At 40.9% G+C, this 25,481-nt stretch overlaps 1 long non-coding RNA gene across 1 annotated transcript; it reads left to right on the top strand.

The window, feature by feature from the left end:
- Positions 1-1,465: 1,465 nt before the first annotated feature.
- Positions 1,466-24,651, top strand: LOC306654277. The gene is made up of 3 exons (XR_013761920.1): positions 1,466-1,558; positions 9,989-10,056; positions 24,417-24,651. It is a non-coding gene; the product is annotated as an uncharacterized lncRNA (long non-coding RNA).
- Positions 24,652-25,481: the final 830 nt, after the last annotated feature.

The following is a 25,481-nucleotide window of genomic DNA, read 5'->3' as shown; positions in this document are numbered from 1 at the left end:
GCCCTAGGTCCCAGTCCCAGATCTTAAAGGCACCGAAGTTTCCCCTCAAGATCCTCCCAACAAACACAGGTCAGTACTTAGGAAAGCTTACAATTCGCACCTGGGAAAGCCTAATCGCTCTTCCTTAGATAACCCTCGTTTGGGAGTCTGCAATAATTTCAGCGTTGGAGCAACAAAAACACCTTATATTTATGAAGCACCTTACAGTTTTCAGAACACAGTTAACTACATGGTTTCATTTGAACGCCAAAACCACCCTTTGAGGTAGTTGAACAGATGTTACTATAGCCGTTTTACAGCTGAGTGGGCAAGCCAAGACTAGCATGCAGGCTTCAGACTCTGGCCACTGGCCACTGAGCCCTACTGCACCTCACTAGCCTTTGACTGGCTTTAACAATGCTGCTATACTTGTCTTCCAGAAATTTATTTAAAAGTATTTGCATTTTCCATCTCTACCCGGTCTTTGTGAAACAAGTTAGCTGTCACACCTTTTGAGTTTTTAAAAATTCTTTTTAGTTGTAGATGGACACAATACCTTAATTTATTTTTATGTGGTGCTGAGGATCAAACCCAGTGCCTCACAGGTGCCAGGCAAGCGTCCTACCACTGAGCTACAGCCCCAGCCTTTTTGAGTTGTTTTTAAATCACCTCTGAAATGAGGGAAAAACCTGAACAGACCTTCTCGACTTGACTTGCTGTTAGTTACTTGCTTTTCTAGACTTAACCCACTTCATCTGCTCTGAGTTACATACTTTTTTTGATTAAATGTTAGTCATCTGGTTGACTAAAAGTTAACACCTCTGAGGTGTGGATCATAATGGTAACAGTTGATGAACTTTGATCCAATAAATATTCCCAAATTCTATTTTGGGGGAGGTGGATTTAAGTCTTACTCTCCAGTTTCCACATGCTTTGCTGCCTCATGAATACAGTCTTTCTGTTTTGCAAAATTCATTGTTTCACTATTGGGTATATTGTGTGTCAGGCAATTCCAAGGTCCAAGGGATAAAAGCAATGTGGATTTTTGTTATGTGTTTTTAACCATCTCTTGATCCCTTTTTATTTTATCCATTTTGTAATCAGCTGGAGGACTTATATTTTTTTAGTTGTCTTCCAATGTAATTGCTTTTCTTTGGTCTTTCTTCAGATTTGTTATATCTTCCTCGTGTTCATCTATCTCCTCCCTTTTCAAAATGACAGTTCTTTTCAATTTGTATTAGTTCACTCTTACCTCTTTTGCCCTATGTCTCCCCTACTCTAATCCTTGAAGATTTGGAGATTATAGTGTATTGTAAGGATTAAAAAAAGGATTCCTCTCTACCTGTGAATCTCATCAACTGTGCACACAGCTGTAGATAATGGGCAAGAAGAAGATGGAAAAGTGAGAAAATCAAGGGAAACAGGCCCATCTATTTGGAGTCAATGATTCGTTCTGAGTGTCTACCTCTTAGTCCCCTACTGTAAGATAGGATGCTGGCCATAAAGGGATCAGATCACAAGCATCTCAACAAAGCTTTATTGGGATCAGCTCTCTGGTGAGGTTCACTGGTCCACCAAGGTAAAGGGCCCGGGAGAAGTCAAGCTGGGGCTCCGACGGGGTGTCGTTTATGTACCCTGGAGTGGCAAATTGGGGGAGGGGTAGGTTCAGGGGTGGATGTGTCTTCCTGCGGAGACCCTCTTGGGGCCTGTGTCCTTCTGGGATTGGCTGGGGATCCCACTGAGTGACAGGTGGGTGCAGATGCCATTAAGGTTTATCTATCTGCATCCGATTGGTTGCTCTTTGGCCTGCTGGGGCTGCCTGATGCCCTCCCCCCATTCAGTCCCTTCCGACTGCCCCCAATACCTTCTATTATACTTCCTCTAAATTTGTAATTGAACCTTCTCTAAATTGAAGCCACCTACCATTTTTTTCCCATTATTTTGCTTTTGTTCTCATCAACTAAACATTATGCATAGTAAAGGGGTTCCAGGAGGTCTCTCCAAAGCAGAGATCTCCACCTAGACCTTCCCAGCTCTTGACACGTTGCAGAAAAGAATTTAAGGATGAGTCAGATTTTAGCAAAGAGAAAGAGCTTTATTAGAAAGAGAAAGGAGGAGGTGTACATTCTCAGGGCAGAATGAAGGTTACTAGGGGTGGACCGGGGAGGTATCTGGGAACAGCGTGGGGTGGTGACCACAGGAGGTTTATGGTGGTCTGGTCTTCCGGATCTTCAGGCTGATGTCATCTCTTCTATCTTGATGACATTTGGAATGTGTTTGGTATAGGCTTCTTAAAATACATTTCCCTATGCTTTATCTAATCTGAAAATACACCGAGTACTCTAACCTTGTGCATGCATTTTAATTAAAATGAGGCAAATTTCATAGATGAGTGAATTTCCAATAACTTTAAGATTCGTAGATTTCTTAGAAATTTGGTAGTGACAAGCCTGGGAGGAAAACTGACCTGGGGAGAAAACATGAGGAACTTTAGCTTTCAGATTAAAGTTATAATCTCCTTTTCCTTTTGTCTCCTTTCTACTTGTATTTCTTCTGTCTGCATTACATTAACTGCAAGGGCAAGAGAAAGTGAGATACACCCTGGAAAGAAGGGCAGGCAGATCAACGAGGGATTGAAATGTGACAAAATGATTAAGCTTCATGCCTTTTGTTAGGATGCAGGATAGGAATTTGCAGTAGCACAAAACCTTGAAGTGGTAGTTAGCCATGCTCTAAAATGAAAAATTCCTTTGTTGTGCACACCTGTAATCCCTGCTATATAGTAGGCTGTGATAGGAGGATCACAGGTTTAGGGCCAGCCTGGGCAACATAGCAAGACCCTATCTAAAAATTCAAAACAGAACAAAACAAAATTTAAAAACCCAAAACAAACTAAAAAGGACTGGCAATGTAACTCAGTGATAGTATCACTGGAGGAGTTCCCAGAGAGGTGTTCTAGACTTAGGACAATTGGAATCTATGGCTTGTGTGATCAAAAAAAAAAAAAAAAAAAAAAAAAAAAAGAAAAAAAAATCAGTATCTATAGTCAGAGACAAAGATAGATTTCTTTGGGAAAGCAGATTCACACTCAAAGAATAATTCAGGCCATTTCCAGAACAAGAGCTAGCAACACTTGTTCTGGGGCATTCATCTCTGCAGAGGGCCTGGCACAGTGGTGCACACCTGTAATCCCAATGACTTGGGAGGCTAAGGCAGGAGGATCACAAATTGGAGGCCAGCCTCAGTGACTTACTGAGACCCTGTCAAAATAAAAAATAAAAAGGACTGGGGATGTGGCTTAGTAGTTAAGCACCTCTGGGTTCAATCTCCAGTACCCGCACCCAAAAAATTCCATTGTCCACACTGTTTGTTGATGATCTATTAAAATGTTAAACAAAATTAGTCCCCCACTATTAACACCTTGTCATTTATTCCTAATCTTCATTACTTTGGTTATGTTGCCTTTTATGTGGAAATCTATCCAAGACTTCCAGAAAAGCCAAACAAGCTCTGTTGGCTGCTAGTTCCACCTTTTCTTCTTATCCATCTGTACATTTGGAGAACTTTAGAAGGCTATTTTGGTGTAGAGCCTATGCATAAGTGTTCCATGATTCTCTCTACCCTTACTTCATGCACTTTGTATTTTCTTATCATACCACTTGCTGCACTCTGCCCACCTTCCTAAGATGGATTTCTTCCACAGCTTCACCCACACAAGGGGGGACGATTGATGTCCCTATGACCCTTCATGATGGGTATTGAGTCCTCTGAGTCAATTGCTGGTTAGGGGCCCTTTTGCAGCCACCCATCTCTCATTTTCCCTTTTCCCACTCCTGCTTCTCTCTAGCTACCTCGCTGTGCTAACCCGCTCAGGGAGCTTCTGGTTAGCTGGACGGCTATGTGTGTCTGTATCTTCATAATACCCTTTATAACAAAATAGGGAACATGAGTGCTTCCTGAATTCTGCGCTTCTCTAATGCACCGATTGAAACCAAGGAGGTGGATAGTGGGTCAGAACCTGGGACTTGCAGTTGGCTTCAGAAGTGAGCGGCAACCCATGCAACTGAGCCCTTACCTGTGCAATCTGTTGCTATCTCTAGGTGGAATCTCTAGTGTCAGAACTGAATTGAATTAGAGAACAAAAAAAATTACTTGCCGCAAAAAAAATTGCTTGCTTGATGGTTGGGCAAAGCTTTCACACATTTAGTCACAGGGGTCTTCTGTGTTGATGGTGGAGTGAGGGGAGGAAGGGAGAAACGGAGTTTGTTTTTCATCCGTATTGTCAGACATGTTTATCAGAGTTTAGATTAGTCTATTTCAGTCTGACACATATTCTTTAAAGTATCAAGCACAGTGCTAGATGGTAGGGGAAGAAATAAAGGGATCTTTTCTCATGAGGAGCTTAGAAACTAAATAGGAAGACAGAATGAAAAACTTGTTTTTAAAGGCTAGTGCTAAGATGGTTGTCATGAGTGAGCTATGCGATTCACACGGACTGGCCATGTTTGTGTCTTTCCACAATGTCAGAATTTATTGAATAACAATGAATTCACAAGCTACATCAATTTCTTCAGCTCTAATTTACAGAGTATTCTTGATTTCACTTGTTTATCTGTGTTCAGGGCAACCATAAGTTCATTTATCCCACACCAATCTTAATTACTAGTATCTATAACACTCAGGACACACATCACATTTTACAGTCATATATAGGTTACAGAATGACCAATGAAGGGTTAATAGCAGCCACAAGGCTTAATGGGGCAGAAGTAAAAGCAAAGACAAGAGAGTAGATGGAAAGGAGTCACTGCAGGGGGTCAGACAAGGTTCACAAACCTACCCACACAACTTGTTCAGGGCCCAGAGCTTGTTCAAGTGCAGATCTTATTCAAGCCACAGGTCTGGACAGCAGGCAGTTTCAAAGTGGGTTGCATCAAGCAGAGAGATCACCTTGACTGAAGTCCTGGGACAGAGATAGGAGTCATAACCTGTCAGTCTCCTGATGCATTCAGCATGTGTCCTGACACCCTGATGTGTGTGCCACTGTACCACCAACCTCAGTGCCACTCCTTTTATGAGTTTCAGGTGAAAGGTGTGGTGTGTTTAAGAAGCTCATTGGGGCTGGGGATATGACTCAGTTGGCAGAGTGCTTGCCTCACATGCACAAGGCCCTGGGTTCAATCCCCAGCACCACAAAAAAAAAAAAAAAAAAAAAAAGAACAAAGAAGCTCACCAGCCTGATTTCTCTGATAAAGATTTGCTATACCCACGTGTTTATATGCCTCTGATTTAACTCCATAAGATTGCAGTTGGCAATTTTTTATTAGCACCAATTAATTTATTTATCAGTTTGTGCTTTGTGATCATGTGTTCAATTTTTTTTTTTTTTAAAGTTCTATATGTCCAACATCTGGTGGCAATCCATTTGCCCAGAGGAGTTATTGAGTCATTCTTCTTTAGCACTGGCACTCAACATGGAGTAGCTCATGGCAAACTGCTACTTTACGAAATGGGATAACTCGCGCACAGGCACAACCTGAAAACTGCTGTTCTGTATAACATGGAGTAGCTCACAAGGAAGAGCCTGCTTTCTAAAGTGGTAAAAAATAAGGGTTCTAGAATCAGACAGATCTGGGTGGGCATGTAAATGAGCAGGCCAATCAACCTTTTCTGGGAATTTCCTCAATGCTCTCAAAAGGATGTATGTTTGTTTGTTTTTCTCTATTTCTCTGGGATTATGACGTTAAAAGACAATGTAGGGCCAGGCATGATGGTACCTGCCTCTAATATCAGTGACTTGGGAGGCTGAGGCAGGATGGGCACAAGCTCAAGGCCAGCCTCAGCAACTTTGTGAGACCCTGTCTCAAAATAAAAAATAAAAAGGGCTGGGGATGTGGTTCAGTGGTTTAGTACCCCTGAGTTAAGTCACTGGTGCAAAAAAAAAAAAAAAAAAAAAAAAACAATGTAAAATTTCTTTCTTAACCAAAAGGAGAAAACTATATGCAGTAGGAAAGAAGGAAGACCATAAACAGAAAGAAAATTAAGAGAAAGAGAAACCATGATACTATTTGAACACCTGTACCTAGATATGCTTGAATCTAATCCAGACCTGGTCTTTTCATTTTCAAGAGCCATTACATTACCCCAACTCCTCTTTATCTTAAGCTAGCAGGAAGTGACTGAAAAACATGGCTTTCTGTTGCCTGCAGTCAAGATTCCTGAATTCACAGTCTGTTCCTCTCCCTCAGCACCCCATTTACCTGGTCACTTATGTTGAAAACAAGTCATCTATATCTACTTGTGTATTCTTTCTGTAGCTCCAGTCTTTTCTTCTCTTTGTACCCACTTTTCTACCATGCATAACCACCCACTGATGCCCCGTCCCAGGTTCATCTTCCTGGAAATATGGTATGGAAATTAGGTTTTTCTGAAATCATAAAGAGAAGGCAAATTGTATTGTACTCAAGCACACTGACTAATGATGACCATGAGCAGGTGCAGGACTTGAACCTTTCAAAGGTTACTTTTTGTATTAGCACCCTGATTCTATAAACAATGAAGCTCATCAACCCCATTCCTATCCAAATCTCTTGGTAAAACTGGTACAGTAAGGCTTTAAGGGGATCCAGTGTTTTTTTCTTTTTTTTCTTTCTTTCTTTTTTTGGTGATGGGGATTGAACCCAGGGCCTTGTACTCTACCAACTGAGCTATATCCCCAGCCAGGATCCAGTATTTTTTAATAATGGTTTGAAGCATCTCTGCAGAACCAAAGGCTCAGATCACACCAGATCGCAAAGCCCACCCGCATAGGTTACCGAGTGAGCAGGTGCAGCCCAGCCGACCGGGAGCCCACTGAGCTTCTTATACAGACCTTCTTATACTATATTTTGGGACAGGGTCTCACTAAATTGCTGAGGCTGGCCTTAAACTTGAGACACTCCTGCCTCAGTCGTCCTATTTTCTGAGGTTACAGGAATGTGTCACTGTGCCAGACTCTGGTATCCTAAGTTATGTTAAACACAAAAACAGGCAAAACTGAACCATCTGTCTTATAATAGATATATGAACCCTATGCTATGTAGAAAAGCAAAGATGGATATTGGTGATACAATCTCAAGTATTTAGTATGCTGGGGAACATTCTGGAGTTCTAATTGTACTAGTCAATCCTTAATACTTTGGAAGTTTTCCCATCAAAACTAGGGATGATGGGCTGGGAATATAGCTCAGTTGGTAGAGTGCTTGCCTCGAATGTGCAAAGCCCTGGGTTCAATCCCCAGCACCAAACAAAACAAAACAAAAAACTTGGGATGAAATTTACCTTAATTCACTCAGCATCCCATGTCAGGGCACTCACACACACAGCATAGTCCTTCACCCATTTCTTACTATTAAGGGCTGAATGTTTATGTGTCCCCCAAATTCATGTTGAAGGCCTAACCCTAGCTACAATTGGAGATTGAGCCTTTAAGGAAGTTATTAAGGTTAAATAAGGTCAAAAGGGCGCAGCCCTGATGGGACAGGATTGGTCTCTTTGCAAGAGAAATCAAAGAGCTTGTTCAAGACATGATGCCCCTTAGGATATGATGCATCTCTCTTTCTCTCTCCTCTCATTTTTTCTTTCACTCTGTCTTTACCAAGAAAAGGCCATGTAAGGACATAACAAGAAGGCAGATGTCTACAAGTTAGGAGAAAAGCCCTTGCCAGAAACTAACTGTGAGAACAGAAATTTTTGTTGCTTAAGTCACCTAGTATATGGTATTTTGTTACAATAGCCCAAGATGACTAATACTTCACCTCTTGCTTGAAATTCCTTACTTTTCCCTATTAAGTGGTTTCGGTGGGATTGGTCCCATGTTTTATACCTGGTTGTCTCATTTTATTAAGACATTTGGCAAATGCAATATCCCTGTCTTTTTTTTTTTTAACAAAAATGGTAATTGATTTTTATTTTGGGGGGGGGGTAGTGCTGAGGATTGAACTCAGGGCACTCGACCATTAAGCCACATCCCCAGCCCTATTTTGTATTTTATTTAGAGACTCAATCTCACTTAATTGCTTAGTGCCTTTCTTTTGCTGCTTTGAACTTGGGAATCCTTCTGTCTCCGCCTCCCCAGCTGCTGGGATTACAGGCGTGCGCCATCATCACACACAGCTGATACCCCTGTCTTTTTTAAAGTTTTGTTCAGGGAAAGACACTTAATCTGATCAAGAGTTAGGATGGGAACTTCATGAAAAAGGAAATCTCTTTTTTCACAGAAGATGCTGAAAGACATCCTCTTTTCCACAAAACATGAATAAAAAATTATATAGCACTAGGAGTTCCTGGCAACCATCTTGCTATCCATAGGGCACCTACTGGCTGACTGAGCAAAAACAAAATGATAAAGGAGACCCTGGTGACAAATCACTAGAGATGTTCATTCATGCTTCACCTTTTTAAAATTAAGATTAAAAAAAATCCTTTTTCTGATTAGTTATACATGATAGCAGAAAGCTTTTCAACTCATTGTACATGAATAGAGCACAACTTCTTTTTTCTCTGTGCACAATGCAGTCACACTGTGCAATCGTACATGTACCTAGTTTAATAACATCTGTCTCATTCCACCATCCTTCCTATCCCCACACCCCCTCCCCCGGCTCCCTCCCCTCTGCCCAATCCAAAGTTCCTCCATTCTTCCCTAGCTCCCCCACGACATTATGGATCAGCATCTACATAGCAGAGAAAACATTTGGCTTTTGGTTTTTGGGGATTGGCTTATTTCACTTAGCATGATATTCTCCAAATCCATCCATTTACCTGCAAATGCCATAATTTAATTCTTCTTTAAGGTTGAGTAATATTCCAGTGTGTATAGATACCACATTTTCTTTATCCATTTATCCGTTGAAGGGCATCTAGGTTGGTTCCATAGTTTAGCTATTGTGAATTGAGTTGCTGTAAACATTGATGTGGCTGCACTTTCAATCAGTCCCACTGAGGTAGGAAAAAAGAAATAAAAAAAGATAGGTAAAGAGGAGGCAAAAAGGAAGGAACTTTAATCTGAAAGTCTTGGACTTAAGTTCCTCAAGCCTTTCCTTCTCACATCAGTTCTCCCTCCCAGCCCTATCACTCCCCAAATTCTGGGAAATCTACAAATCTTCACTTGCAATGTTAAAGTTACTGGAAATTCACCCACTTATGAAAACTGTCCTGTGCACTGTTTTTTTTTTTTTTTTAAAGCAAAAGACAAAAATTAATTTTATTAGGAAATCTGAAAGGGAAATTGAATCTTTGATTTAAAATTTTTTGCATATTGAGACATGACTCTGTATGACCTGTGCACTGTTAATTAGCCCACTAATGCATGTATTTTTTGAATAGATTGAGCAAAGGGAGTCATGAACCCTAAAATGTAGGGTACTTTCCCAATGTTATTTATTTATTCAACAATAGAGAAGAGGTCCGCTTAAGGGTTGTAAGAATTGCCAGATCACCATAAACCATCTCATGATCTCCAGACTGTTGTCATCCTTACATACCTTCTCATACCCACCCTTACAAAGTTTCCTTTAAAAAGAAGAGCCTGAGACCCCAAAAGCATCTCTCTCAAGATGGTTCACATTCTCCCTTGAATGCATACTTCTTGTTTTCTTCAGTAAATTTCTCTGCCTCAATATTAATGGGTGCTGAAATTCTTTTCCATCACATTTGCCAAGGACCCCTTCACCCTGAGTTACCGTCCTACTCTCCAGGAACTCCTCTAACTCCCTCCAGTGATATCACCTCTGGTCTTTTCAGTTATGAAAGCCAATTAATTCTGCTGATTATTTTGTGTCATTCATCCAAAGTCATCTTAACTGATACCTGTACTATCCCATTTAATCTCCATATCTGCATTCTAATATATATTCTATTATATTGCTGTATTTGCCCGAGGTTATGCAAATAGTAAATGGTAGTGTTGAGATCTGACCTTTGATCTTTTGGCTCCAACTGCCAATCTCTTTTCACTTCAACAAAACAGAAATCCAAATTGAAGAATTTCTGGATGTAGTTCTGGAGAAAAGAAGAATGTCAAATTTAAAAACAAAGGTAATGCAAAAAAATAAAAACTGTTTTTATAGTATGTTATCTTTAGAGGAAAGAACTGATTTAAAAAAAATAATGTTGCACATCCAAAAAAGAGGAAACTTGAAGCATCGAAGATTATCTTTTGAACTGCCTCAGGGCATTTCTTTCTCAAGCTTCTTTGTAATAACAGACCACAGCTTTTATTGGATCTTCTTAAATTACCATTGTGCCTGCAATTGAAAAGTGTGTTGCTGATGTTTCCAGTTACATAACCTGAATGTTTCCCCACCTTTGCCACCGTTCTGCTCTTACTGCTTGCTTATCTGATTTCCTCTGTCATTGAGGTCATGCGATTATAAAGACAGACACAAAGAGAGGCGCTTCATTCCTCACAGATCTTTGGTCCTTGAGCTGCAATTAAATGTACTTTTCTTGAGAGAATTTCAAGATATTTGGGCCTGAGGTAGTACTGTCTTAATTCATTATATAATTTTCTAGAACCCTAACACTAGCTTATTTAGAGAATGAACGTTTATTTTAAAAAATCACATTAAAAAGAGGTAATTGGGAGAGAGTGTCTTTCTTATTCATTACATAGAGCTACAGCTCTAATTATGCCCTTTTCTGTAACTGCGGAAGGACAGCCTTACTTTGCAGGTCACTGGGAATACACTGAATCTGGGCCCACTTAAAGCCCTTTATTGAAAATCCTAGAGGTCTGAGTTAACAGTGCTAGTCTTTTGTGACTTGGAGAAATTAAACTGAGCAAGGTATTGGTACTGGTAATTCGAGCAGCTAAAAGAGTCATCTCGGGGGTGGAGGTGGGCGACGGGGTGCTTAATTGTGTTGTGACTGAATCTGGAGTCAGATTTACTGACACTGTCAAAAGTAATTTAAGACCTTTGTCACAGAGAAAGTCCTAAAATGCTTGAATCCCACACCAGCTGTGAATCCAAGCTTAGGATGAATTTGGTCAGACTTCTCTGTTACTATGTTCTTTCTCAGTTTATGCCAGTAAAATTTTTTTTTTTTTTCTTTTAATGACAGTTACTGTGTTGCCCAGGCTGTCCCTGAACTCCTGGGCTCAAGAGTTCTTCCTGCCTCAGCCTCCTTCATAGCTGGGACTACAGATGCATGCCACAAGGACTGCATGAATTTTTGTTACCTTTTTAAAATTAAAATCAGGGTAATATCTTGAGTGGGGACAAGACTTACTAATAGATTCTTGGTTAATGCTTCTGTTGGGGCTGGGCTTGTGGCTCAGTGGTGAAGCGCTTGCCTAGCATGTGTGAGGCCCTGGATTTGATTCTCAGCACCACATATAAATAAATGAATAAAATGAAGTCTATCAACATCTGAAGAAAAGGACTCTTCTGTCACAAGCAATAGAAATCTAGCTCCAATTCATTTAAGTGAAAGTAGGACTTATCATCAAGAATGTAAAGAGTGGCCCAAACTCAAGGGCAGAAATACATACTAATTTCAGGCCAGAGGAAAACTGGGGACTTAAACATGGTAGGTTGCTTGCTTTCAGCTTCTTTCAGCATATTGGGTTTAGTATTAATTCATTGGAAGAACTTTCTCCATGGGTAGGAAAACAACAACAAAAACAGGCCCCCCAAGTTATGGTAACTGTCCTGGTGAAGAGTCCGGGTTCCAGCTGTCTGATCCCAAGCACAACAACCCAGGACAAGAGCCTGGGCTTACACCAACTGACCCTGGTCAGGAAATGGGGCAATGTTACACTAAATCGATTCTTACAGGACTTGTTATATAACCCAGAGATGCTCAAATTATTATCTGGGGATTCCTAGGCAGAATTAGTTTCCCTGGTATGACTGGGGCAGCATGAAGGCTGCTGAGAGTAAAAAGATTTGATTAAGAGGTGGTCAGGCAAAGTTCATGTGGGGCCTTGACTGGTCAGGGTTAGATTCCAGAGCAATGGTGTTCAGCAGAAATATAATTCAAAACAAACGAGTAATTGTAAACTTTCTCATAGTCCTGTTAAAAGGATTAAAAAGCCAGGCATGTGGTGCATGCCTGTAATCCCAGTGACTCAGGAAGCTGAAACAGGAGGATCACAAGTTTGAGGCCAGCCTCAGCAATTTATTGAGACCCTGTCTCAAAATAAAAAACAAAAAGGCTGGGGTTGTAACTCAGTGGTAGAGCACCCTATGTTCATTCCCCAGTAACAACAACAATCACAACAACAACAAAGGACTAAAAAGGAATTGTTGCAATTAATTTTTATAGAGTATTATTTTTAACCAAATGTATCTAAAATTATATCATTTCAATATGTAATCAATTTGGGAACTTTATTAATGAGATATTTTGCTTTGGTTTCTTCTTACTAAAATCTTTGTATTTTGCAATGATAGTCACATCTCAATTTGAATGCTGTTTTCATAAGAAATACTTGATATGAATTCATACTTAGTAAACTCTATAGTTGAAAAAGCTGTTCCCAAGCCATGAATAGTGCTACATGCCTGTAATCCTAGCTTCTTGGGAGGCTGAGGCAGGAGGATAGCAAATTTTTTTTTTTTTAAAGCTATTTACAAAGTTTTAATTCTACCACTTCTACTTTTAAATATATCAAGCACTTCTAAATAAATAGGATTAGATATTCCACATAATAACCTGTCCACTATGCACACAGCACTGGTAAATAAAATTGCACACGTAGCAATGGTTAGAATCTGAGGTATTTTCTAATATGACCATTTTGTCCTTGAACCTTTCTATCCTCACATCCCTCTATCTTTCAGTCCAGTGGACAATTACAGGCATATGGAACGCTTAGAGATGGCTGAACAAATTCATATTCAAAAGTCATTTACAGAGGACAAGCTTCCCTATGAATTTCAACACAAAGTTTACAAAATGTGCTAATTTTACTAACTACTTGGTCATACACTGGCAACCTCTTTAACATCTAGAGACTAGATGTTGCAAAACTGGGACTCATTTGCCCATTATATACACTATATACACAGCAAAACGAAATGCACGAAACAAAGAAAATTGATGTCTGAAAATGTCCCAAGTATGAACACACTAACATATTACCTTTTGCAATTGCTTCCCTCCCACCTCCTCCACATCACCGAACAGGTGCAGACAGTACTATACTGCTCATAGAGATGGTTTAACAGTTCCCGTCCCCAAAAGACTATTTCATATGAATTTTAGCAAAAAGATATTTACAAAGTGATATTTTACTATCTCTACATTTAACATACATCGGGCACTTCTAAACATCTAGCCAGGCTAGATGTTTCAAGTAAGGACTCAGTTTGTCCACTATGTACAGGACAGTCTTGAATAAACTGCACACATGTAACAATAGTTCTAATTTTAAAATGTCTTCAAAATATGAGCATTCTGGCCTGTCACTGACCCAGTGGGCTATAATGCTCAAAATTTTCAGAAGACAATCCTTCCTAGGAATTTTAACACAAAACATACAAAATTTGTTTACTAATTCTACTTTGGTCATACGCTGGCAACCTCTTTAACATCTAGACAGACTAGATGCAGATTAGGATTCATTTGTCCTTTATATACACTATATACACAGCAAAGTAAAACAAAACCCATAGACATAAGGTACAAGTCTTAGCTCACCGTAGGCACACCCAAGGACCAGCACACAACTCTGTATGACTCAAAAGGGGGTTTGGCTACTGCCCCCCCCCCAAAAAAAAATTTCATAAGAATTTTAACAAAAAGAAATGTACAAAACGTGTTGTGTGTTACCACTTCTACTTTTACCATATATCAGGCACTTTAGAACATCTAGAAAGCCTAGGTATTTCCAAAAAAGTACTCATCGTTTTCAACTATCTACACAGTAATGAGGAATAAAATGCACACACAAAACAATGGTTACAAGAGGAAAATGTCTTTTACATAAAACCAGTCTGCACAGGACCTCCTCCGCCTCAGGTCAGTCTTCTCCAGGTCCTGGAACCCCCTTAACAAGCGTGGACACGGCAGCTCCAGAGATGGGCTAAGGAATCCATTCCAAAGCCACTTGCAGGAGATATTTCCGATTTTTAAAAACAAAAGGCCATTTGCAAGACGTTACTTTCTGACCATCAGACCTCGCAACCTCCTCACATGGAGATGTCCAGACGCAGCACACGTTGTCACAGGATGGGGCAAGTTGAGAGCAGCTTTTTCATATTATATACACAGGCCTTCTACAGGGCCAGGACATCTCCCCAGGGTGGCGGCCACGCGCGACGACCGCTTCTCTGGGGAGAAGCACACCCACCGCCGAGCCGCTCACCGTGCCACCCGTCGTCGTCCTCGGGGCTTCGCTCACCTTCCAGGGCGGTTAAGGCCTTTGTTCGCCTGTCCCGACCAGGCGCGGTCTCGAGGAGCCGCCCCGCGCGGTCGCCGACGGCCCTGGTCTGCGCGGCTCCTCTGTCCAGCGCGTGGCCGAGCTTTCGGGCGTCCACTCTCCTCCGAGGGCCCTCGAAGCCCCGGGCGGCCGCCATCCTTCTCGCCCGCCGCCACCCAAAGGCGCCACGAGCTCTGCGGCGGCTTCGGCTGGGACGAACAGGGCTGGGCCCCGAGACCCGGCCGCCCGCGGGGTCCCGGGTCCGGGATCAGACAGGTCGCCGCCGCCATGGGGTCATCCAGCCAGGGGAAGAGGCTCGCAGGTCCTTCCCAGGCAGGGCCAGCCAGTGGGCAGTCGCAGCGGGAGCTCCGAAGTCTGCAGGGAAGAGGCCGCGGCCTGTCCCCGGGCCCCCAGCTCACCCGCCGGCCTGAGGCCGGAGGGCCCCGGAGGGCCCGGAGAGCAGGCCGCACTCCGTTTCTCACCACGCTCTCCGCCGGAACTCGAGGATAGCAAATTTGAGGCCAGCATGGGCAACTTAGACAAACTCTGTCTCAAAAATAAATTTTTTTTCATTTTTTTAATTAAAAACCATAAATTTACATAGGGCAATGTTGTTTGATTCATTCTGTTATTTTTTCCCTTCCCCCCCACCCCTCCCACCCCTCTTTTCCCTCTATACAGTCCTTCCTTCCTCCATTCTTACCATCTTCCTTATCTCTAACCCTAAACCTAACCCTAACCCTAATGCTAACCCCTCCTACCCCCCATTATATGTCCTCATCCGCTTATCATGAGATCATTCATCCTTTAGTGTTTTGAGATTGGCTTATCTCACTTAGCATGATATTCTCCAATTTAATCCATTTGCCTGCAAATGCCATCATTTTATCATTCTTCATGGTGGAGTAATATTCCATTGTGTATATATGGCACAGTTTCTTTATCCATTTATCAATGAAGGGCATCTAGGTTGGTTCCACAATCTGGCTATGGTTAATTGAGCAGCTATGAACATTGATTTGGCTGTATCTCTGTAGTATGCTGATTTTAAGTCCTTTGGGTATAGGCCAAGGAGTGGGATACCTGGGTCAAATGGTGGTTCCATTCCAAGCTTTTTGAGGAATCTCCATACTGCTTTCCAGAGTGGCTGCACTAATTTGCAACCCCACCAGCAATGTACGAGTGTACCTTTTTCCCCACATCCTCGTCAACACCTATTGTTGCTTGTATTCTTGATAATCGCCATTCTAATTGGAGTGAGATGGAATCTTAGGGTAGTTTTGATTTGCATTTCTCTTATTACTAGAGATGTTGAACATTTTTTCATATATCTGTTGATTTCTTGTACATCTTCTTCTGTGAAGTGTCTGTTCATTTCCTTAGCCCATTTGTTGATTGGATTATTTGTATTCTTGGTGTAGAGTTTTTTAAGTTCTTTATAGATTCTGGAAATTAGCGCTCTATCTGAAGTATGAGTGGCAAAGATATTCTCCCACTCTGTAGGCTCTCTCTTCACATTGCTGACAGTTTCCTTTGCTGAGAGAAAGCTTTTTAGTTTGAATCTATCCCAGTTGTTGATTCTTGCTTTTATTTCTTGTGCTATGGGAGTCCTGTTAAGGAAGTCTGCTCCTAAGCCAACAAGTTCAAGATTTGGACCTACTTTTTCTTCTATAAGATGCAGGGTCTCTGGTCTGATTCCAAGGTCCTTGATCCATTTTTGAGTTGAGTTTTGTGCAGGGTGAGAGATAGGGGTTTAATTTCATTCTGTTGCATATGGTTTTCCAGTTTTCCCAGCACCATTTGTTGAAGAGGCTATCTTTTCTCCATTGCATATTTTTGGCACCTTTGTCTAGTATGAGAAAATTGTATTTATTTCGGTTTGTGTACATGTCCTCTATTCTGTACCATTGATCTACCTGTCTATTTTGGTACCAATACCATGCCGTTTTTGTTACTATTGCTTTGTAGTAGAGTTGAAGATCTGATACCCCCTGCTTCGCTCTTTCTACTGAGGATTGCTTTAGCTATTCTGGCTTTCTTATTCTTCCTGATGAATTTCATAATTGCTTGCTCTATTTCTGTAAGGTACATCATTGGGATTTTAATTGGAATTGCATTGAATCTGTATAGCACTTTTGGTAGTATGGCCATTTTGACTATTAATTCTGTGTATCCAAGAACGTGGGAGATCTTTCCATCTTCTAAGGTTTTCTTTAATTTCTTTCTTTAGTGTTCTGTAGTTTTCACTGTAGAGGTCTTTCACCTCTTTTGTGAGATTGATTCCCAAGTATTTTTTTTTTTTGATGCTATTGTGAATGGGGTAGTTTTCCTAATTTCTCTTTCTGAGGATTCATCACTTATGTATAAAAATGCACTGGATTTATGAGCATTGATCTTGTAACCTGCTACTTTACTGAATTCACTTATGAGTTCTAAGAGTTTTCTGGTGGACGTTCCAGGTTCCTCTAAATATATAATCATGTCATCAGTGAACAGGGATAGTTTGAGTTCTTTTTTTCCAATTTGTATCCCTTTAATTTCTTTGGTTTTTCTAATTGCTCTGGCTAGAGTCTCAAGAATGATATTGAATAGAAGTGGTGAAAGAGGGCATCCCTGCCTTGTTCCAGTTTTTAGGGGGAATGCTTTCACCATTTAGAATGATATTGGCCATGGGCTTAGCGTAGATGGCCTTTACAATGTTAAGGAATGTTCCCACTACCCCAATTTTTTCCAGTGTTTTGAGCATGAAGCGATGCTGTATTTTATTGAATGCTTTTTCTGCATCTATTGAAATAATCATGTGATTCTTAACTTTTAGTCTGTTGATATGGTGAATGACATTTATTGATTTCCAGATGTTGAACCAACCTTGCTTCCCTGGGATAAAACCCACTTGATCGTGGTGCACTATCTTTTTAATATATTTTTGTATGCGATTTGCTAAAATTTTGTTGAGAATTTTTGTGCCGATGTTCATTAAGGATATTGGTCTGAAATTTTCTTTCCTCGATGTGTCTCTGTCTGGTTTAGGTATCAGGGTGATATTGGCTTCATAGAATGAGTTTGGGAGGGTTCCCTCCTTTTCTATTTTATGGAATACTTTCAGAAATATTGGAATGAGCTCTTCTTTAAAGGTTTTGTAGAACTCGGCTGAGAACCCATCTGGTCCCGGACTTTTCTTTGTTGGTAGGCTTTTGATGACCTCTTCTATTTCATTTGCTTAAAATTGATTTATTTAAGTTGTATATGTCCTCTTGGTTCAGTTTAGGTAATTCATATGTCTCTAGAAACTTGTTGATGTCTTTGAGGTTTTCTGTTTTGTTGGAGTATAGATTTTCAAAATAGCTTCTAATTATGTTTTGTATTTCACTCGTGTCTGTTGTGATATTTCCTTGTTCATTCCAAATTTTAGTAATTTGAGTTTTCTCCCTCTTTCTCTTTGTTAGTGTGGCTAAGGGTTTATCAATTTTGTTTATTTTTTCAAAGAACCAACTATTTATTTTGGTAATTTTTCCGCTTGTTTCTTTTGTTTCAATTTCGTTGATTTCGGCTCTGATTTTAACTATTTCCTGTCTTCTACTACTTTTGGTGTTGGTCTGCTCTTCTTTTTCTAGGGCTTTTAGCGGTAGTGTTAAGTCGTTTATTTGTTGATTTCTACTTCTTTTGTTGAATGTGCCCCATGAAATAAATCTTCCTATAAGTACTGCTTTCATAGTGTCCCAGAGATTTTGATACGATGTGTCTTTGTTCTCATTTACTACTAAGAATTTTTTTATTTCCCTCCTGATGTCTTCTGTTATCCATTCATCATATAATAGTGTATTATTTAATCTCCAGGTATTGGAGAAGTTTCTGTTTTTTATTCTGTCATTTATTTCCAATTTCAATCCATTATGATCGGATAGAATACAAGGCAGTATCTCTATCTTCTTGTATTTGCTAACAGTAGCTTTGTGGCATAAAACATGGTCTATTTTAGACAGGGATCCATGTGCTGCTGAGAAGAAAGTGTATTCGTTCTTTGTTGGATGGTATATTCTATATAAGTCGTTTAAATCTAAATTGTTGATTATTATTGAGATCTATGGTTTTTTTATTCAATTTTTGTTTGGACGATCTATCCAGCAGTGAGAGAGGTGTGTTAAAATCGCCTAGTATTATTGTGTTGTGGTCTATTTGATTTCTGGAATTGAGAAGGATTTGTTTGACGTACATGGATGAGCCAATGTTCAGGGCATAGATATTTATGATTGTTATGTCTTGCTGATTTATGCTTCCCTTAAGCAGTATGTAATGTTCTTCTTTATCCCTTCTGACTAGTTTTGGCTTGAAGTCCACTATCTGAAATGAGGATGTATACTCCAGCTTTTCTGCTGTGTCCGTGTGCATGGTATGTTTTTTCCTATCCTTTCGCCTTTAGTCTATGGGTATCTCTTTCTATGAGATGAGTCTCTTGCAGGCAGCATATTGTTGGATTTTTCTTTTTAATCTGATCTGCCAGTCTATGTCCTTTGATTGATGAGTTCAGGCCATTAACATTCAGGGTTATTATTGTGATATGATTTGTATTCCCAGTCATTTGACTCATTTTTGTTTTTTGACATGCTTTGGTTTCTCCTTTATTTGGCTATTCCTTTAGGCTAGTTCCTTCCATTGCTGATTTGCATTGTTGTTTTTCATCTCTCCCTCATGGAATATTTTGCTGAGAATGTTCTGCAATGCTGGCTTTCTTTTTGTAAATTCCTTTAGCTTTTGTTTATCATGGAAGGATCTTATTTCATCGTCAAATCTGAAAGTAAGTTTTGCTGGGTATAAGATTCTTGGTTGGCATCCATTTTCTTTCAGGGCTTGGTAAATGTTGTTCCAGGCCCTTCTGGCTTTTAGGGTCTGGATTGAAAAATCTGCTGATATTCTTATTGGTTTCCCCCTGAATGTAATTTGATTCTTTTCTCTCACGGCCTTTAAAATTCTGTCTTTATTTTGTATGTTAGGCATTTTCATTATAATGTGCCTTGGTGTGGATCTGTTGTAATTTTGTATATTTGGAGTCCTGTAAGCCTCTTGTACTTGGTTTTCCATATCATTCTTCAGATTTGGGAAATTTTCTGATATTATTTCATTGAATAGATTGTTCATTCCTTTGGATTGTTTCTCTAAGCCTTCCTCAATCCCAATAATTCTTAAATTTGGCCTTTTCAGGATATCCCATAATTCTTGTAGATTCTGTTCATGATTTCTTACCATCTTTTCAGTTTGGTCAACTTTGTTTTCAAGATAAAATATTTTGTCTTCAATATCTGAGGTTCTCTCTTCCAGGTTTTCTATCCTATTGGTTATGCTTTCTATGAAGTTTTTAACTTGATTTATTGTTTCCTTCATTTCAAGGATTTCTGTTTGGTTTTTTTTTTTCAGTATCTCTAACTCTTTATTGATCTCTTGCTTCCCGTATTTGCTCTTTTAACTGTTGATTGGTACGATCCTTTAATGCCTGCATTTGTTCTTTCATCTCCTCCTTCAATGCCTGCATTTGCTCTTTCATCTCCTCATTTGCTTCCCTGATTGTTTTAATTATGTACATTCTGAACTCCCTTTCTGACATTTCTTCTGCTGTGCTGTCATTGGGTTTTATTGATATAGTATCTAGGTTTGTTTGGGACATTTTCTTCCCTTGTTTTCTCGTATTGGTCAGATGTCAGTGGGACTCTGTGATATTGCAGATTTCCTCTATTGTCTTATAGTGTCCCTGTAGATTTCCAGTGTATCACCTCCCAGCCTTCAGTAGCCTGAATTCTTGGAGTAACTTGATAATGCAGTGCTTCCGAAGAAAGCTGCCCCTAGCCTGCTACTGGTTCCAGGGCTTGGAGCTGGCTCTGTGTGGAAAGGCTCTCACTGGGGGGCCTGCTCCAAGAAGGTGGAGAATCTGGCCCTGTGAGAGGAGCCCACCGCCGGAGTGCTCAGGGCTGCCTGGGGGAGGCTCTAGCTGCCCTGCCCTACTCTAATAAGCTGCCTGAAACTGGGCCTGCTGCACAGGCTGAGCTTCACCAGGTGGGGGAGACTCACCCCGTGGTTCTATTTTAGTCCAAGTCTCTCAGTGCCTCCTCTTCTTGAATCCTGGGTTCTGGAGTGACTGGAGATGCAGTCACCCTCTAGTCCACCATCTTGGATCGCCCCATGGAAAAAGCCTCTCAAAAATAAAATTTAAAAAGGGATTAGGGATGTAGTTCAGTGGTAGAGCATTTGCCCAGCATGTATGAGGACCTGGGTTTGATCCCTAATACTGTGCAAGGTGCGAGGGAGAGTTATTCTCACCTTAGAAAGTTTTCCAATAACCAAATGAAGTTATCAATTTTTAAAACCAAAATTAAGTAAAATTAAATAATATAAAACATGAGTTCTTTAGTAGTACTTTCAAGGACCTGGAAGCCGCATATTGCTCCTAGGGACTGTACTGGACATCACATGTGGCTAATGGGTATTAATGAGTGCAATGTACTGTGTGGTTTCGTTTCATGTGTCAATCTGAGTGGGCAGTGGGATGCCCAGATTAAACATTGTTTCTTGGTGGGTCTGGAAGTATGTTTCTGGCTGAAATTAACATTTGAATCTGCAGACTTAGTAAAACAGATTGTCCTTCCCACTGTGGTTGGACATTATCCAACTCATTGAGGGCCTGAGTAGAATAAAAGATGGAGAAAGGAGGAATTTACCTTTTTTTATTCCTGCCTCACATTCTGAACTGGGACTTTGAACTGGGACTTTCTCTCCAGTTGCAGTACTAGGGATTGAGCCCAGGAGTACTCTACCACCAAGACTGTTTTTAGATTTTCATTTTGTGACAGGGTCTAGCTAAGTTGCTGAGGCTGGACTCAAACTTGAGATCCTCCTATTACTGGGAGAACAGGTTTGGGATATTGCACCCATAGGGATTTATTTTCTCTTGTCCTCAAACTGGGATTTGTGCCATCAGCTCCCTTGTTCTCAGGTCTTTGGATTTGGACTCAACCATACTCTTAACTTTCCTGTTTCTACTTTGCAGTTGGCAGATTGTGGGACATCTCACCCTTGGTGATCATGTTGGTCAGTTGCTCAGAATAAACCTCCTTTCATATGGTTATATGGTTCTGTTTCTCTGGAGAATTCTAACTAATCCAACCTTTTATCCCATATTTCTGCTCTCCATAGAACATGAAAGGTGATCTTTAAAAAATGGAAATCAGATCACATGGTCCCTTTAGTCCTCTCCCATGATTTGTAGTAAACCCTGATGATTCAAGTGGGACATGCACTTTGAGGTAGGGGGAGGAGAGGCTTCTTCCTGAAAACTCATTACAATGTCAATAAAGAAACACAAGAGGAAATGAATCCCTGAGTGAAAGAACTGGAAGAGTGGGGCTACATCAGCAAATCAAAGATTTTAGTGAATTTCTCTAAGAATAAGGGTAGATGAGTTCTCATTGATGGGCAAAGCAAAGAAGGAGACGCTACAACTCTGAGTACACAGAGGCTGCAGTGGACAAGACCCTGAGCCACAGCGGAGCCTCCTCTTCCTGGGGATATAAACCAAGAGCTACCAAGACCACCCAGAATGGGAGGAAGGCAAAAGTTCAAGGTAACTGATGGAAAAACAACCAATACAAGGGTCAGTTACCCTTTCTCTCCTCCCCGAATCTTGTGCAGAATTTGGCAGTTTCTCTTAGGCTGAAGCTACAGACATTCTAAAGAAACTGAGTTATTTCCTGGGATGGCACAGCAGTGCTTGGGAAGGCTAGAGTAGATTGTTACTCACTTTGGCATGGAGGTTGAAGGAGGAGGCCTTCCTGCCTGGCAGCTGACATAGTCATCCCAAAGACAGAATGTGTAATTAGTATTTACATTGTGAGGAGAGAATGATAATTGCTATAAACTGAATGTTTAAATCTCTGAATTAATATATTGAAGTCCTAACCCTCCAGCATGATGGTATTTGGAAGTAGGGTCTCTGAGATTTGATTAGGACATAAAGACAGTTTTCATGAAGGAGACGAGTGCCCTTATAAAAGATCCTTGGGACTGAGGAGTAGCTCAGTGATAGGGCTTGATAATAGCAGGTGCAGGGGTCCAAGTTTGATCCCTAGTGCTGAAAAAAAAAAAAAAAGCGCTTCAGTGCCACCTTGTCCCTTCCACCATGTGAAGACACAGAAGACAGTCGTTTATGAACCAGGAAGCAGAACCTCCCCAGACACTGAATCTGGCAGCACCTTGTTCTTGTACTTCTTAACCTTCAGAATTGTGAGAAATAAATGTAGGTTATTTATAAGCCACTCAGTCTGTGGTATTCTAATAGCCAGAATGGAATAAGGCAGTAATAGAAAAAAATCCTAGTAATTCATCTCATTCCTTAAATATCAAAGGATAACCCAGGGCCATGGAGATAGCTGAACAAAACCAGAAGAGCCAACATGAGTAAACAGAATTCACTTTATAAGAAACAATTAATGGGGCTGGGCTATAGCTCAGTGCAGAGCGCTTGCCTAGCCTGTGTGAGGCACAGGGCTCGATTCTTAGCACTGCATATGGATAAATGAATAAAAATAAAGGTCTATCAACAAACAAATAAAATAAAGGCATTCTGTCCATCTACAATTACAATAATTTGAAAAAAAACAACAGCTAATGGAAAGGAGAAAAACAACTTCAAATCAATATTCTGAGAGAAATTTGAGGTGATACATCTGCAAAATACTATCAGGTGAGCTGGGTATAGGAGCCTAGGGACAGAGGTAGAAGGGTGAGAAGCGAGGTACCCGAGAGTACACGGAGCGGAAGGGGCGGGGCAAAGCAGGAGCGTTGAGCGGAAGAGGCGGGGCGAGCGAGGGCCCACCCCTCCTTAGTGGTTGGGGGGCATGCGCAAACCAGCTGGCCGCCATTCCTGCTGCCGCTTCCTCAGCTAGCATCTCTCTTCCTCTGCTTGTGGTGTTGGCTTCGCCGTGCCTGTTGCCTCCTGACGCGCCATGCCTCGCCTGCCTGTGCTCAGCCCTTCCCTCCTCCGCCGCCATGTGGTCCTGCTTGGCCTGTATCCCGGCCGCCGCCTCCTTCAGTCGGAGCCTCGGGAGCCCCCACGCCAGCGAGTGGCGTCGCTTGTGGTGAGTTGGCGCCCACGTGACTGGGCAGCGGGCGGGAAGCAGAAGGACCCAGCACTAGGCTTACGTGGGGGGCTTCTGTGGCGGGTTCGCAGTTGGTGCTTGGGACAGGGTCGCAGTGAGGGCTCCGTCTTGAGGCCTAGGAGACGACTGCACAGATTTCGGAGAGATTTGGGACCTCATTCCCCTTGTGGGTTCGAAGACAGAGAGGGGCGGAGCCATTGTTTACGAAAGAATAGCTTGCCACCTTTGAATGTCCTCTTCATCGCCAAGACCTAACATTTTTTCCTAAAATGGTGAAAATCCTGGACAGCATGGAGATTCTAGAGTGCAGAGGTCAACTGGACAGTTATTAGAAGAAAGCTGAGTTTTCTTTTACAAGTCGTTCACGTTATCTATCAACTAAATTTCTGCAGTGTGCTGGGCACAGTGGCACACGCCTGTAATCCTAATCCCAGCAGCTCCGAAGGCTGAGGCAGGAGGATCGAGCTCAAAGCCAGACTCAACAAGAGTGAGGCGCTAAGTAACTCAGTTGTGATCCTGTCTCTAAATAAAATACAAAATCGGTCTGGGGATGTAACTCAGTGGTTGAGTGCCCCTGAGTTCAATCAATCTCTGGTACCAAAAAAAAAAAAAAAAAAAAAAAAATTGTCTGCAGTTTTGGTTGTACCAGGTCCCAGTTTCTAGGGTAAGTGCCAAATTCCACAGAAACGTCTTAAGCAATTTGGCAGGGATGGGGGGTCACGGACTTAGGATGGTGGCACCGGAATTAAACTCTGGGCCCTTCCCGAATGCTAAGCATGTACTCTACACTGAGCTACATCTACTCCAGACTTTAAGCAATTTTTTTAGGCTGTGAATCACTGGTCCAGGAAGCCCTACTCATTAACACTGTTTTTCATCTTTTCCAGGAAACAGCTGTTGGACTTGTGGTGATTTTTACCACCTTTTTAGCACCAGCTGCATATGTGCTAAGCAATCTGAACCAGTACAAAAAAAGGTAGATGGAAGATGGTTGACCAACAATTAAGGTCCAGAAAGCTTTTTGAAGAAGCTGTGGCTTCTTTCAATGAACAAAAGTGTTTAGTTAGGTCCATTGTGGGCATTCAGTTTCATAACCATATGCTTATGGTCAATATTTTGCAATTTTTAAATGTGTGTACTAGATGTATAGTCAAGTGGTAAATAAAATTGAAATGTTCTTGGTATGTTTAATTACAGATTATTTTCTTTTTCTTTTTTTTTTGTTGTATTGAAGATCAAACCCAGAACACTGGGCGTGCTAGGCAAGTGCTCTAACACTGAGCTATGCCTCCAGTCTTCACAAATTATTTCCTAAACATTGTGAAAGGGGATGGAATTTTTCTGATAAAAAATAGAATGAAAACTGGTATGAAAGGTCAGGATTAGTGACTTGGAGTGACATCAAATACTATTTTGTGTGAGTGAATGCTTAGATCTAGTGATTAGATGTGCAGCTGTGAGGTGATTATAAATTTAGCTAAATTGTTTTTATGTTCCGTTAGTACTGCTACTCAGCACTTTATTTGCTGGGAAAAATACAACTTTTTCTTAGTTTATCTTTTTTTTTTTTTTTCCTGTAGTGGACTGGGGCTCTAACTCAGGGCCTCCCACATGCTAAGTAAGCACTCTACTACTGAGCTACCTCCCCAGTCCAAATTATCTTTTCTTCTTTAAATTCCTACATTGCAGGATTTGGTGAATAAGTACATATATACTTTAATTTTACCTCTCCTAATTTAATATTTTATGAGTATCCTTTGAGTTGTCTTTCGAATTTGAAGCATCATATATGTATGTGTGTGTGTTTGAATTTAAGCTCACTCTGCACTTATGTGGATGGACAGTACATTTTAATCTTCAGTTTCCTTATCTCTGTAATGATTTAAGTTTGCTATTTTGGAGGGATTTTGTGGAAATTAAGACATTGAACAAAGGTAAAGCACCTCTCAGCA

This window comes from Sciurus vulgaris (assembly GCF_902686455.1).
Source record: "Sciurus vulgaris genome assembly, chromosome: 2".
Lineage (NCBI taxonomy): Eukaryota > Metazoa > Chordata > Mammalia > Rodentia > Sciuridae > Sciurus > Sciurus vulgaris.
The sequence above is the reverse complement of the archived record's forward strand: the minus strand, read 5'-3'. Positions and strand labels throughout refer to the sequence as shown.